A 15,427-nucleotide genomic window follows, 5' to 3' on the forward strand; every position below is an offset into this window, starting at 1 on the left:
CGCAGCTGTCCAGACCGGCCGGCGAGCTAAGCGGCCAGCCCGGGGCTCGGGGCTCCGCGCCCCGCCACGCAGCCCTCGGAGGCCGGGCGCCGCCGCTGAGCCCCCGGGAAGGAGTTTGCGGGGCCCGCGCTCCGGCTCCTGGCGCAGGTTGCGGGAGCGAAAGGAGACCCTCGGCGGGGAGCGAACCCCGAGCGGAGGAGGGGGGCGGTAGGCGGAGAAGCCACCCCGGCCTCGCGGCTCCCCCGCCCGTTCCCTCGCCGCCGCCCCCAGACCGAAGGGGGAGACGAGGAGGAGCAGGAGCGGGGCGCGGTGGGGGCGCCGGGCGCAGGGACCGGCTGGGGGATGGTGCGGGGCTTTCCGTGCCTCCGGCGGCGTCTTTCCCTGGGCGGCGGGAGCGGCGGCCCCGCGCTGCCTGCCGCAGGTTAGCCGCTGCCGCTCGGGCCCCTCGGCCGCGCTGGGGACGCGGCTCGACTCCGAAGTTGTGCAACTGCGGGCGGCGAGGGACACCGAACCCCTCTGTCTGGACTCGGGCCCCCCCTTGGCGTGTGCGAGGCCAGGAGGCGAGAAGGAGGACCGGCGTGTGGGGCCCCCCGCGGCCGCGTAGCCGGAGGAAGGGGACGGGAGAGACTTTCTGCGTTTCCCGGCCGGGTCTCCGCCCTCCCGCCGCCGCCTCTGCGCGCCGGGGACGGCTGCGGGCCGCGTGTGCGGCGCCTTCGCCGGCGCGGGCGGCCTCTTGCCCCGCGCTCCATGGCTGGATTGTGGACACGGCGCCCGGCTGCAGGTTGTTGAGCCACTGATGGGACGATCCCAGGGACCCGCGGCCACGAGAGGTAATTTATTCTTCCTACTTCCCAACTGTGCTGACCGGCGTCCGCGGGGCGGGCGGCCGGGGAGGGTGCGGGATTCACGCGCATCACCCCCACTCACTCCCGCACGCACACTCCTCCGGTCGCGATGCGGGCGGGAAGGGGGCCTCTTGGCTGCCGGGCGCTGGGGCTGCGCGGGTCTGAGGCTCTCCCAGCTCCCGGGCGATGGGGCGGCCGAGCGGGATGAGGGGAGCGCAGAGCAGGCTCCTTCGCAGCCCAGACCGCTGGGGAGCAGGACCGCTGCGCGCCCCGGGGGTTCTCCCTCCTCTCTCGCTCCGGTGCCCCCCTCGGGAGGGGGCTGAAAGCAGACCCGGGGGCGCCTGCTCTCCGCCTGCCCGGAGCCGGTGCCGCTGGAGGCGGGAGGACCGACAGACACCGCGTGAGGAGCTGGGCTTGGGGGTTACGGGGACTGCAGGGTGGCCCGCCCGCCGCGACCCTCCCTGGACACCTGCCTGGAGCATCCTTGGCCGCGTTTGCCCGTGTCGCGCCCCCGAGTCGCGCAGCCGAGCTGCGTCCCCGCACCCCGCCTGCTGCGTCCCCTTCACGGCGGTGTGGCTCAGACGCGCTCGCCAGGCTTTGTTAGGCGGCTTGGTTGGAGAAAGGTGCCACTTTCTTGGGTGGCCCGAGGCGGCGCGGTGTTGGGAGAGGGCACGGGTTGGGGGGGTGCTGTTGCAGGAACCCGGGTGGCGGGGGCGCTGGGGCGGGATGGGCAGAGTCCTGATGGCCGCGGTCCGCTGGGTTACAGGTAGGAGGGCAGGCGCCCCGGCGCTTCCCGCGGGAGAAGGGGAGGCTCCAGGCTGCCTCGGAGCGGGGTGCCCCGGCGCCCTGGCCGCTGGAGCTCAGGAGCTAAGCGAGCCCCCCCCCCGTCTCCCGGCAGTGTAGGTGGGTGGGCGTGTGTGTCGGGGGCCACCTCCAGGCAGGGGGTAGTTGGCGGCGGTGCCGCGTGTGCGTGTCTGTGTGTGCGTGTGCGTGTGCGTGCGCTCAGGGGATGGCAGAGCTGATGCTACTTGAGCTGAGCTTGCTTATCAGAATCGCCTGGGATCCGCTTAACTGGAAAATCTGGTTTGAGGAGGCCGCGGGGGCCCAGAGGTTCGCGGGGAAGCCTCGCGTGTCCCCTTCCCCCCCGGCGAGGAGCACCTCCGCGGGGCGCGCGAGTCCCTGGCGCAGCTCCCGGCGCGCCCCAGCTTGGCCCTGGGGAGGGCAGGGGCTAGTGTAGCCATCCCTCCGGTAGATCGGAATGACCGAGTGAAGCCGGCGTCACCCCCTGCTCCCCGGGATTCTCTGGCCACTTCCCTCGCCCAGAGAGAAACATGCGCTGCTTTATTTATGGGCAGAGATGCCCTGGCCGCTGGGCGATCTCGAGGCGAGCGAGCCGCCGGTGTCTCCGCCCCGCGCCGGTGTGCGATCCGCCCGCGGTGGCTCGAGCCCGGTAAACAACGGCGAGGGCGCCGCCGCCGCCTCCCCCAGGTCCCCCGCCGCCTGCTGCGCCGCTTTCCTGGGTGGATTACTCATTAGGAAGTGGAAGGCTTCTTGCGCCTCTGACTTCACACCCTTCCAGCCAGCTGCTGGGGAAATGAGGCGACGCGCAGACCCTGGCAGGAAGGGAAAACTGCCTCCTGCGTTCGGCGGTCTGCTAATTCAGTGTCATGTGGGCCAGCAAAACTAGTTAAAGAATGCCGGTTTAGCATCCACAGGCTCTCCTTTAGTAATTTTTCATTTGGAGACTGTTCTTTATTTCCCTATGAGATTAAACAGAATTTAGCCAGATTTCCCTGGTACATTTTTCAGTCTGCGATGGTACTAAATGACCTGGAGCTCCTAGCGCCCAGTTTGTCTGCAGGTGGATTACACACGGAATTGCCAGCTCTTCTATAGTATCACCCACAGAGGTTTTCACATAATTTGTGTAGAAGTTAAAAGGAAATTTGCCTTGAAATATCTTTCAGCTTTGTTTCACACTTTTTTTTTTTTTGGTAACCAGAGCAAGGGTTAACAGTGTACAAAGATAAACAGTTTTTAAAAAGTTGAAACTGCTTTTTTAGTTTCAATAATTAAAAGATTAAATTCCTTAGTTGTAGATTAGCTCTGACTGCTTTGTTGTTTGTTGCAAGTGGCTCTGTTCTGTTTTAAAAATGTAGTACTGTAAATGTAAAAGGGTACTTTGTTTCCAGATACCAGAATTTCTGCATTTTTTTCTTTTTAAGATCTTCACTTCTTGAAAAAACTTAGGTTTCAAAAAAAAAATAAAATAAAAAAAGGAATACAGAATCACTGATGCCTGATTTTCATTGTTGTATTTTTATGAGGTATTGCTAGTGGTGGTCATCTTAAAATAAAACTTAGAGAACTGTGATTCAATTCACAGAAATCTAACTTCATATATTTGTTTCATTTCTAGAGGGCATGTGTTAAAGTCTTTACACTTGCAGATATTTCTGCACATTAAAGAATACTTGTTCTCTCATTTTAGAAGATCTAATCGCCATGATTCCAAGTCCTTACATTAGAAGATTTGATCAGATCTGTTCTTTGTTTCCTAGCAGCATGTTTCCTAGCAGTCGTACATTCCACAGGTCCTGATGTCATTAGGACTGTGTCTGTCAGTGTACTGTGCTGTCCTTAGCTGAAGGTGAATGTGTCCGAGTGCTTGAATGCCATCCCATAGCACTTCTTTATCTCTAAATACCCAGTAACCTGCTCCATTGGTGTATATGGTTAACTGGACTATTTCTGTGAACTCCGGGTAAAAGGAATGATTAATACCACGGTTTATGTGAACTATTTAAATCTTTTAGATAGACATGTTAGGTCGCATCAGGCATCCCTGGCCTGAAGAGTGATAAGCCAACATGTGATTTGTCCGATGGGTAAATGCTTCTAATGTCTCATTTTAAGTTGTTTGTTCTGATTATCCTTCAGATTTGAGAGCTCTGCTCAAAATATGAATGGAGGGTCTTTTAGAAATGATTTTCTTTATAATGATCTTACATTTTGGAGATTTAACTATTCCTTTTCACTGGGACTGATGGTACGAGATTTACTGGCTCCAGCTACTGTGCCTGGCATTGTTTCTGGTAATTAGGAAAGGCACAGTTCTGATTCCTTGGTTAACTATAGCCAAGGAAATCCTAAGTAGAAAATTCAAAAAGCTTATACAGTCAAAAGGATTGAAGTTAGTCAAGTAATGCACACAATGCTGAACTGAATTGTTTTTCAGATTTCATTTGTACCGCTTTAATTGCTGGTTTAAACTGTCTTTGAAAAGGGCTTCCAAGTAGGAGTGACAGTTACTGCTAGAAGTGGGGCATTTTTGCCCAGAATTAGGAAAGCTGGTTGTGATTTTTGTATGTAAGAACAAAGAGTGATCTTGAGAAATGCTCTACAGCCTTAATTTCGCATGGTATGGCTAGAGCAGTGGGACTTAGAGGGAGATGCTCTTTCCTTAAATTTTGCAAATGGCTATTTTCCCTTTGCTTTCTTAGATTTGTATTACATTCAAAATAGGCACTAGCTCACACAGACAGAAGCCGTATTGTAATTCAGCATTTGTTTGCCTTCAAGGACATATTTATGCTTAGATTACTATTGCATTGATGCCTTTTTCTTTTATGCAAATACATTTCTTTATGGAATACACTATTTTATAATAAAATGCAGAACATTCAAATATGAGTAAGGTTCTTCTGACATTTCCCCTTTGTTATCGTGTGTGTGTGTGTGTGTGTGTGTGTGTGTGTGTGGTTAGGGAGCTGTTCATCAGCGGGGAGAGAGAATTTGTTCATTGTGATTTTGATATTGATCTTTATTAGCCAGTTTGAGAAAGTAGGTAAGTATGCCTCTTGCTATCAATTATGAGTCCTAAGATGTATGTATTTTCCCCAATCATTTAATGTCATTACCCTGGTCTGAGTGTCTATGTGGCCCAATTAAAAGAACCCTACTACTGCATAGACAGCCAGGTGCAATTTTTTTTTTAGGATTGTGAAGTGTGTTCATGTATTCATAAATACAAAATACATTAAATATTAGCTGTCCTACTCTGAATTAACAGCGAACTAACTTCACTGTTTTTAGGGAGTGGGTGAAAGGGTGAGAGTTCCTCCTATATTTGATCATGACAGATTCTGTTGATGTTAATAACTTATGTCTTGTTCATGTCTCGTTAACACTGAAAATAATTTAATATTAACAAATTTCTTCATAAGAGTGACTGCATGTATTAGAAGTTAACATTTGGTCCATATCATTCAAGAATTTAAATTGAATATTGTTAGTGATAATGTTATTTATTATGAAAATTATCTTTGGGATGGAAAAATAAATCACCCAACTGAATATTTATGTCTGGTAAAACTTCTGTGTCAGTTATTTTGTAGGGCAGACTACCTCCTCTTTTCAGTTTGTGTTCTGGGGAAACCTGTGAGTCCCTAAAACCTTCTCAGCTCTGTCAAGAGAAAACATTGTCATAGTAATGCTAAGATGTCATTTGCCTTTCCCTCTCATACTTTAATAAGTGTGCCGTGGAGTTTTCCAGAAGGTACATGATCTCCGATGACATCATCACTCTGATGGTATATGGCCTGTGTGCTTGTGTTGAAGATTTCCTCAGTTTAGCCCTGGCCGGTTTGGCTTGGTGGTTAGAGCATCAGCCTGTGGACCAGAGAGTCTTGGGTTCGATTCCTGGTCAAGGGCACATACCTGAGTTGCGGGTTTGATTCCGTGGCCCCAGTTGGGGCGGAGGCAACCATTCTGTGTGTCTCTGTCATATTGATGTTTCTCTCTCTCTCTCTCCTTCCCTTCCACTCTATCTAAAATAAATAAATAAATGAATTCCCCAGTTTAACTATTATGGATACATAAATATTGATAGTTATAACCAACACAATTCAGAGTTGTTTTGGGTCATCAATTTTTAAGCATGTAAGAGGGTGTTGGGACCAGAGAGCCTAAGAACCGCTGCTAATGACTTTTCCAAGGTCTGCCTCCTTGCTCTTATCAGTCTTACCCCATTTAACCATGTAAGAAGCCATCCAGGATGAGAAAACAAGTGGGTTTTTCAAGTTTTAAAAAGACAAAGCGGGTTGGAAATTTTATTACTTATCTGACATTTTCATTATTTTCTACCCAACATAGAAAGCTTGCCTTTAACTGTTTTGCTCCCCAGTTAGTGAAACTGAAACATTAAATCTGCCAGGTCTCCAGCCTGGTGTCCCAACAGTAGCACAGGAGCTACTGGGAAAATTTAAAACCTAGGCCCGGGTCTTGATATCCTGCTATCTGGAGAGACAGAATGCTGTGGTGGTGAAGAGATGGGGCGCCATGGTGTGCCCAGGTTTGATAAATTATTTGACTTTGGGCAACATACCAGATCTCTCTACTCCTCAGGTTCCTGATACGCTTTCATGCGTATAACAGTTGTACCTAATTCATAGGTGGTCGTGAAGATTATTCATAGGTTGTTGTGAAGATTTCATGGGAAAATATATGCAAAGCGCTCCAAACAGTTCTGGGCACGCAATACTTAGGCAGCTCTTTGCTGCTGTCATTATTATTATTATCATTATTATTATTTACTAGGTCTCATGAGGGCCCCAGGAAACATTAATCAATGCCCCATGTGAGTCAGATATGTAGTTACGTTTCAACTCGTTGCCTTAGTGCATGTCTTAAAAATGCTATTAAATTTGAAATTTTCATACAAAGGTAGTAATCTTGCCTTTCTTTTTACCCTCCCACTTTAAAACTGATGAAGTGTTGTTGGGATTTTTTTTTTTTTATACTATGAGTTAATAAAATACCTTTCTTAACTTGGGCTAAGTTTGCAGTTGGATAGAGTATGAATGCCCAATTAAAACTAGATTTCAAAGAACCTAATTGAATATTTATGTGTCTTGGGAATTATTAGGGAGGAAATCACTTTTCTGAAGTGATATCAAGACGACTCACTACACTCTTAGTCTGCTAATCACTGTCTACGCATCGCAACAGGCCGTTTTCAGGGAAGATCCATGAGGTAATTACACACTGCCGGTCAGTGTGTTTGTGAGCGGTAAGATGCCTGATGAGTAACGAGCTCCCACACACAGATTAGCTTCACTGGATACTCAAGTTTCAGTGTGAGCTGTATACTTCTGAGTGGGACTTTGGCATCTATTGGAAAACTTTAGAGATATCATTATAAGTTTTATGTATATATGGTGTCCCCCCCAAAATGTATACATACTTTAACAGCTGGTAACTTCCTTAATTTTCACTCCTTTTCAGTGTTAACAAACACTGACCTGGTAATCATTCTAAGTGTGTATACGTGTTTTTGGGACACCTTGTGTATGTGTATCCATGGCTGGCTACATATTTCCCTTTTACCCGCCGCAGTGACATTAGTATCGCAGCGCTTGTCTTTCACTGCGCTTTGGTGAATCCCGATTTACAGTTGTAGAAACAGAAGTGCACTCCTCAGATGGGCGTAGCTGGGTGCTGTCCCTAGTTATGAAGTTGTCAGGAATGGCCTCTGGAATGACAGACACTGGAATACAGTCCCAATTCCGTACCCCCTGGCTCTGTCGGCTCTGTCTGCACAGTGGAGGCCGTGACATCTGCGTTGCTGGTTTGGGGTGAGGAACCGGAGGTGAACAGGAATGTATGTACCTGACGGATTGAGCGCTTGATGAATGGTCCCTGTCGTTATTAGTCATCATATTATTAGAAATGTCCTTAACCACCGTTTTTGAGAACATTTAGCTAAATCAAATATTATTTTCTTACTTGAAGAGTTCTTGGTTAGTATGAAAGTCCATAGCGTTTTCTTAAGCAGCCGAGAAAGGTTTCACGTCTTTTTGTCTTTCCCATTTTCCTTTCCTCTCTTCTTTTTTAACCTTTTGTACAGTACCTGTTTCTGAGCTCTTAATCTTAAAAAATTATGCTCGGCTACTAATTCCCCACACAAATTAATAATCCTGACAGGAAAATATTTTTGACAGCCACCAAGTGCTGTGTCTGAAGACTGACTTTAAATCAGGTATAAAATGAAACTAGCAATTTAACTCAAGACATTTTAAATTAGACTCCTGATCGTCTTTTCACATGGCCTCAGCAGCTCTTTAAGTTTAAATGCATCAGAATTATATACAGTGTTGTCACCAAATCAAGCCATCATAAACTTTTTTTTTAAGATTTAAGGATTCTAATACCTTTAAAAGATTTATAATTCCAAAATTCATGTCTTCGTAAGAGTGCTATAAATGCAGATGGCCCCTTAAAATTCAGATCCCAGAGTTGCCTTCAAGACTACAAGTATGGGAAAGCTCATAAATAAGTCTAAATTTCAGAATTAACATCTGTGTTTCAGTGACAATAGCCAATAAGAGAAGTCCCTAGAATGTGTGACTTCTACCTATTGTTGGCCAGCATTTATGTTAAAATGGAAAGAGTGTACAGCATGGTAGGTGGGGAAAATGAATGCAAGAATAAGCTGCACATTGGACAGCTGACTTGCTAAATTGTACGCGACTTAAGTGTCTTGAAGTGTGATTCAGGAAACTGAAAGTCAAGTAGAAAGGCCCCCCCTTTGGTCCGAGTGTGCTGCTCCCGCCGCCAGCAGCCCGAGCCGGTGGGGATGGGACAGGCTCCAGCCCAGTTTTTGATGTTCCGCGTGGGTGGGTAACCTGAATACTAAACTGCGTTCCATTGACAGCTGACCCTGTAAGAGGGTTTTCAGCAGTCTCTGGTTTTGTTTCGGTTTCTTTCCTCTTTTCCTCTCCTCAAAACTCTTCTAAACGCTTTTGGGTGAGAGGAATTGGTCCCGATGGTCACCTTTTGCATGAGATTTTTATATCTGGCAAGAATGGCAGGGCTCAACTGGTTTGCATTTATCTCTCTTTGTTTTTTTTTTTCAAATTTTCAGTGTTTTTGATTTGTCAATGGCTGATGGTGGTTGTCTGAACCTTGACTCAGAATACTGATCATGACTTCAAGGAGTGGACAAAGAGTCTATTGAGAAATAGCTTTGTGTTAACATGAGGCATGTGTATATCTAGACTTCCTTTTTTATATTGACTTTAATCTGTCAAGTTTTGATCATATTAACTGTAGTGGACTTTAGAAGAAGACCTCAGGCAACCATTTTCTTTTAAAACAATACACAATCTTGCTTTCTTTTTTTAATTTTTGGTATTTTCAGTTAAATTTTACTATAATTTTTAATAATTTTTATGTAAGACAGTTGAATATTATTTTACTGTCATTCCAGAATGTTGCGACATCTCAGATGTCATATGGACTTAAATTCAATTTACAAGATTTGGTAGATTTGAGGTAATTTATTATTTCTTTTAACTGCAACTAGCTTTAGACCAAATGATTAATTTATAGCGAGGTTATTGTTTTTCTCACTTAAAGACTCTTGGTGAAGGATGGAGGTTTACCTAGGCATCAAAAAATAAATAAATAAAATAAAAATAAAAATAGCACCTGAGTACCGCTAGGATTCTGCTCCAGTTTCATGTCCGTACCCACTTTTCCTTCCCTCTGCCTACTGGATTCTTTCCCTTTCACCACAGTCTGAATCGGGTCCCAGTTTTAGATCTGCCTGTTATCACCAGCTTAGTGGAGTTGGTGAGGGAGGGGGTTGCAGTCCCCTGTGGATGGACAAATAGCTTGAACGAGGAAAGGCTCAATTAGGAGGGCCATCGTGAACAGAGAAGTAGGAAGAGGGGCTGATAAAACCTGCTTGTCCACCACAGTAATCCTTTGTTAACCAAGACAGATCAGGCATCAGAAGAATCGGTTAGGAAAACCATTACACATGGGTCTACTCTTTTCCTGTAAGCTGCCGAAGTGATCTTGGAAAATGTCTTCTTCCTCACTTGACCCAGAAATCCTAACAAAAGCACGCAAATCAAGGGATTCAACTCTTCAGTTTGAAAAATACCGATGCGACTCCCCAACTTATCAAAGAGGCTGTGCATATGTAAAAAGCCACCAAATATCTGAAATATGTCATTTGCGTAAGCAGCATGTGCCATTCCATCCCATGATGGTGGAGGTGCCACTGTACAATGAAGTACCAGACGGGCACTGGACACCGGGTTGGTGGCACACAGTGCTGAATTTTTGCTGCTTGTGCTTAAAAAAGCAGAGAGTAATTCTGATTTTTCAGGTTTAAATGTGGATTATTTAGGCATTGAGTACCTCCAGGTGAACAAAGCCCCTAAGATATATCATTGGTCATAGAGCTCTTGTTTGAATTGAATTGTGTGAGCTCCACCAGCCACATTACGATGGTGCTTATTGAAAGGAGAAAATTGTGGCTAAACCAGAAATGGAGGTTGCACAGAAAAAAAAAGTTATCCCAGAAGAAACTAAAGAAACAGAAACTTACTGAATAAGAATAAATGCAGCATAAAGAAAATGCAGATAGAAGTAAAAGCACACAAAATCGGCTTGGAGAGATGACTCCATCTATCTGAGATATATAATTATTGTACTTGTTATTTCATGCTACTAATGGGCATATGTGTTTATTCAAGTTAATCTTATGTTTAGAGGCAGAATTCTCAAAAGTACATCAAGTAGAAAATTTCAAATAAGTGACTATGGATAACTTTGTTAGCTGCCTAAGGATTCCAGTGAAAATATACTTCAGTCTGTCCAGTGATAGTGCTGTTCAAGTGGCAGACGTCTAATATGGATCCATTATTACAAAAACTAGAGTCTGGGTAGTATTTCATGCTGATGCTTGACCAGCCACGGTAAAATGGTGCGTTAGAGGCATTATTTGTATATGTTGGGAAACCTGAATTTATTGTCTTTATATTTTTCTTTGTTCACAAAATTGTGTTGACTTTTCATTTTTATTTTTAAGTACCAACCCAATATAAATAGTGATACATAAGATACTTTGGCATAATTTTAAAGGTTAGTAGAAACTTTAATTAGCAGTCCCATGTTCCTCTCTTATGGTTGCAAGTCCTGGAGAAAGAAAGAGCACCAAGAATTAGTGGGCTGTCAACATTGTATTTTTATGATTTGACATTATTAAGCAAACTTTGCGAGTATTTCTTTTTTTAGGTGCATTTGATTAAATGTGTGATCTTATCTTGGCGAAATAGCCTGCTGGGCTTCCGGCAGTAGTGTTCAGAAATGAAATTTGCTTAGAGCCTCTGAGCAGACATTTATGCAATGAGACCTTTCCTGAATAATGGATGATAGTGAGATTGCAGTGGTATGCATGTGTGTTTCCTTCCTTGAATATAGGGGTGTTGAGATAGAACAACAACAGAAAAGTAATGGGGTATGAAAGAAAACATTAGGTTTATAAATGAGAACTTAACCTACTTTATTACAAATGAATGTTCCGTCTGTGTGAGGGGCTCATAGCATCAGTGTCAGAGGACGGTATGCTAGTCCACCTGCTTTGTGTTAATAACCTTTCTGCATTACTTCCTTCCCTGCTACTCTCTCTCAGTTCGGTAGATACTGTCCTGGAATTTCTGCAGCTGTCCCAGTGTACATCACTTATGCATGCTTTTCTGATCCTACTTTAGTGCTACTAATAGCTGAACTTCGATTCCCATTCATTCTTCCCAATGCCTCTTGTTTTACATTTGAACAATCATAATTTAATAGTTTTATTTCTGATTATAGCATGTGCTCATGTTGAATAATTGTGAAATATAGAGATACACAGAGCCAAAAGAGAAATCATCCAATATAACATTATATAGTGGTACCTCACATTGCTCACAGAGAATATCTCACACGTATTTTTACCTTGGTTAGCCATGGATTTTGTTCATGTAATATCTCTGCTTTATGTATGCGTGTTTTGTTTTTGTGGAATTGAGGTTAAACTATATCTGTACATTTTTATAATTCTCTCCAATTTCCCAGTGGCATTATTTTTTGAAAGCATCCTTTTTAATATTGTAAAATATTTCATCATGTGGATATGCTATGGTTTATTTAAAATTTCTTTAATTCATGTAGGTTGTCATAGTTTGCAAGGATAAGCAATGTAAAGCTTGGCCTATCCTCTGGTGATTTCTGTAGCACAGATTCCTTGAAGTACAATTACTGGGACAAGAGTAAATAATTACTTTGACTTTAAGTACCAGCTGACAGTGATTCCCGAGCATCATTGTCCTCTGTGTATAACTGGTCCTCCTAACTTTTTGGAAATTTTTAAGAATGCTAACTCTCAGTCATGTATAGTTTGTAAAGACTAGTAACTTCATAATGGTTTGATAATTCTTAAGAATTACTAACTCATATATATCAATGTATAAAAGCCAAGATCAGTAAAATAGTAGTAAAAAATAAAATTTACTGCCTATTAACATTTAAATGGGACAGTGCCTAATGTCTTTGAATTTAACATAATATTAAAATAAAACTATACAATGAAACTGATTTATGAAGAGTTAAGAAGTCTGCCATCCACTTTACGCCCCCATAAACTTTCAGAGCAGTTTAGTTCTCTGCTCTGAATGAGCCTCTTACCTCCTGAGTTCATCTAAAACGTGGACTTAAAGTTCTTTACCAATCTCTTGTGGAACAAGAAAATTGGTGGGCTTTGTTCAGGCAATTCTAAATGTCTTTTTTTAAAAAAAATATATCTTTATTGATTTCAGAGAGAGCAAAGGAGAGGGAGAGAGAGAAAGAGAAACATCAATGATGAGAGAGTCATTGATGGAGCCCGCAACCCGGGCATGTGCCCTGACCGGGAATCGAACCCCGATCGCCTGGATCCTAGGTCGATGTTCAACCTCTGAGCCATGCCTGGCCGGGCAGGCAATTCTAAAATTTAACTATAAAAGTAGTAAATTGCCAATAAACACATTTATCATAATTGAAGGTACTCTATAGAAGGAGAGAGAGGTCAGTAAAGAAAAGTAGACTAAACAGAACATTGTGGCTCATAATTAGTGAGCGTGCACTCTGCTTTTGCTAAGTGTGAGTTCAGTTAGAGATCTGTCCCTAGACAGCAGGAGCGAGGTACAAAATACGAGCTGTTCAGTAGCTTATAAGTCAAATGGAAAAGGGAAACAGCAGGTATGTAATGTGACTTTTTTTGTTTTGTTTTCTTTAATCCGCACCCAAGGATATTTTTTCCATTGCTTTTAGGAGAGAGTGGAAGGGGGGGAGAGAGAGAGAGAGAGAAACATCAATGTGAGAGAGACACGTCGGTGGGTTGCTTCCCGCACCCACCCCAACCAGGGCCAGGGATTGAGCCTGCAACTGAGGTATGTGCCCTTGGCCAGAATCGAACCCGGGACCCTTCAGTCCACAGGCTGACGCTCTCTCACATCGATGTTTCTCTCTCTGACTCCCTTCCACTCTCTGAAAAGCAATGGAAAAAGTATCCTCCAGTGAGGATTAAAGAAAACAACAAAATGAATAAATAAAAAAAAACACAAAACATTTTTACAGTAATGCAGTACCTACTGCATTTGATTTCATTAGTTCATTCTCTTGCCAAAGAGACTAACGGTTCCATTTTAAACATCTTTGCAATGTCTGCTTTAAGGTATGCTTCCAGCACTCGGACAGGAAGCCTATTCTTACTTCCCTTTTTATAGTTTCTTTACATCTGCATCAGAACATATTTATAGAACAGGTTTAATGCTCGATTAATAAATGAGTGTCCAGGAGCATGAACGTACTTTATGGACCTAGAAGAAACAACTGGACGTGAACGCAGCTTTTGCAGTTACTGTTGCAGGATCAATTCAAGTGCCCTTGAAAACTGCTCCGTACCTGCCTGTGGAATAGTACAGGCATTGAAGGCATCTGAAAAGGCACACACTGGCACACTCATTTCTTCAAAAAACAATTTAAAATATTTTTAAGAATTTAAAAATTTCCCCATTTGCTAATCAAGAGATACAAATTTTCATTTATGCAAGATGGGTAATTTCTAGAAATGCTGCAAAATACTGTTCCTGTAGTTAACAGTATTGTATTGTACACTCATAAATCTGTTAAGAGGGTAGTCCTCATGTTAAGTGTTTTTACCACAATAAAAATAAAATAAAAATAAAATTAAGTTGTCAAGAATCGTGGTAACTTACCCAAAGGGACGTGGTTGGCTTATAGCTTCTGCTGCCTTCTTTCCAGGCATTTCTGACTTGCCCTGGCGGGTCCCCGTTTCTGATTTTAGGCCTGGCATTGTCACTAAGTAGCTGCATCACAGCGATCATGCAACTTTAGTTTCTTTTGTACCTAGGGGATAGGACTGGGATCTCTTTATCTGTAAAACAGCCCTGAGATAAAATGAAATGGTAAAGCTCGTTACAGTACATTACCTCTTCTTGCAAGTTAGACATTTTTGTGTGTAAAGGTTTAAAAAAGAAATTTACATGAAGTTATTTTACATTCTTTAAAAACATTGAGTTTCTAATGAGTGTCTTTCACATTTCTCTACATTATACAGGATGTCCCCCAAAAATGTATAAACACTTTTACAGCTGAGAGCTTAGTTTTGAAAGTGAAATGTATTTTAATAAACACTGCCTTTATAATTAATTATTCAAAGGGCGTGTATACACTTTTGGGACACCCTATATTTCTCTACTATTAAGGGTACTAATACTTTTAAAAAACACACACACAATAAATGATTATAGGAGTTTATATAGTTTCTTATATCAGCTTTCTTTTTCTTATGCTTAGAGATCAAGTAAATTCTATGCCCAGGGTTTTGGGTCCAGGGTATGGTTATCTTAGATAAAGGCAATTACAATATCTTGTTTATAAAGCAGAAGTGTATACATTGAATATCAAACACTCACTGCTCCCCTTTATTTAGTTACATAAAATTATTACCTATTAAGGTTTAAGGACTAACTTGCATTTAGTTCTACATTAAATGATTTTTACTGAAAGTAATAAACACACATGTCAAGAAGTACAACATGCAGAATAAAATGTATATTGCTGAGAAGTAAAAAGTAGAAAGAGAGCCTAAGCTTGAGAGTCAGAAATGCATGATTTCCAGCCCTATCTCTCTTTGACCCAGAAAAAGTGACTCAGCCTCTCCATGCCTCAGTTTCCTCATGTGTAAAACGGGAATAATAATCCTTACCCTTCAGAGTTATAGTGAGGATTATATGAGATAATGTACTTAAAACATATAGCACACTGATAGCTCTTATTGTTTGCGTTAATTTTTTTATCTGTTGTTGAAATTGGTATCTTCTCCTAAATGGGCCTCTAAATTGCTTTTTCTGCAGTTCTCTAAAAACCAGCTTTGTTAAGTCATTAATTTTTTCATTCACTGTGTGTATGTTAGCACCAAAGGTCTGCAGGATGCTGGGGATATGGAACATAGCATGACAGAAAGAGCTTCTGATTTTATAGCACTTGCAAAATCATGGGAATAAAGAGATATTAAGCAATGTAGCTATCATTAATTATTTAGGTAAAATTGTGGCAAGAGCTACAAAGGTCAAGCCCAGGATGCTGTGAGAGTTACAGCAGCAGGATCAGACCTTGTCTGAGCTGGAGTGAGAGGGACATGGAAATACATCCCAGATCAAATAACACTTGCACCGAGAGCAGAA

At 43.3% G+C, this 15,427-nt stretch overlaps 1 protein-coding gene across 11 annotated transcripts in view; it reads left to right on the top strand.

Moving 5' to 3' along the window:
- Nucleotides 1–342: 342 nt before the first annotated feature.
- Nucleotides 343–15,427, top strand: part of ADGRL3 (adhesion G protein-coupled receptor L3) — a 698,136-nt gene continuing 683,051 nt past the window's right edge. For 7 of the 11 annotated variants that reach the window (XM_081145466.1, XM_081145468.1, XM_081145467.1 and 4 more), the window contains exon 1: nucleotides 344–830. The gene's annotated coding sequence lies outside the window, so the exon portion shown is untranslated. Of the gene's footprint in view, nucleotides 831–15,427 lie in introns of all 11 variants that reach the window. The other 4 variants (XM_081145470.1, XM_081145471.1, XM_081145464.1 and 1 more) reach the window with 2 other exon arrangements.

The sequence above is a fragment of the Miniopterus schreibersii genome, assembly GCF_964146895.1.
Source record: "Miniopterus schreibersii genome assembly, chromosome: 1".
Lineage (NCBI taxonomy): Eukaryota > Metazoa > Chordata > Mammalia > Chiroptera > Miniopteridae > Miniopterus > Miniopterus schreibersii.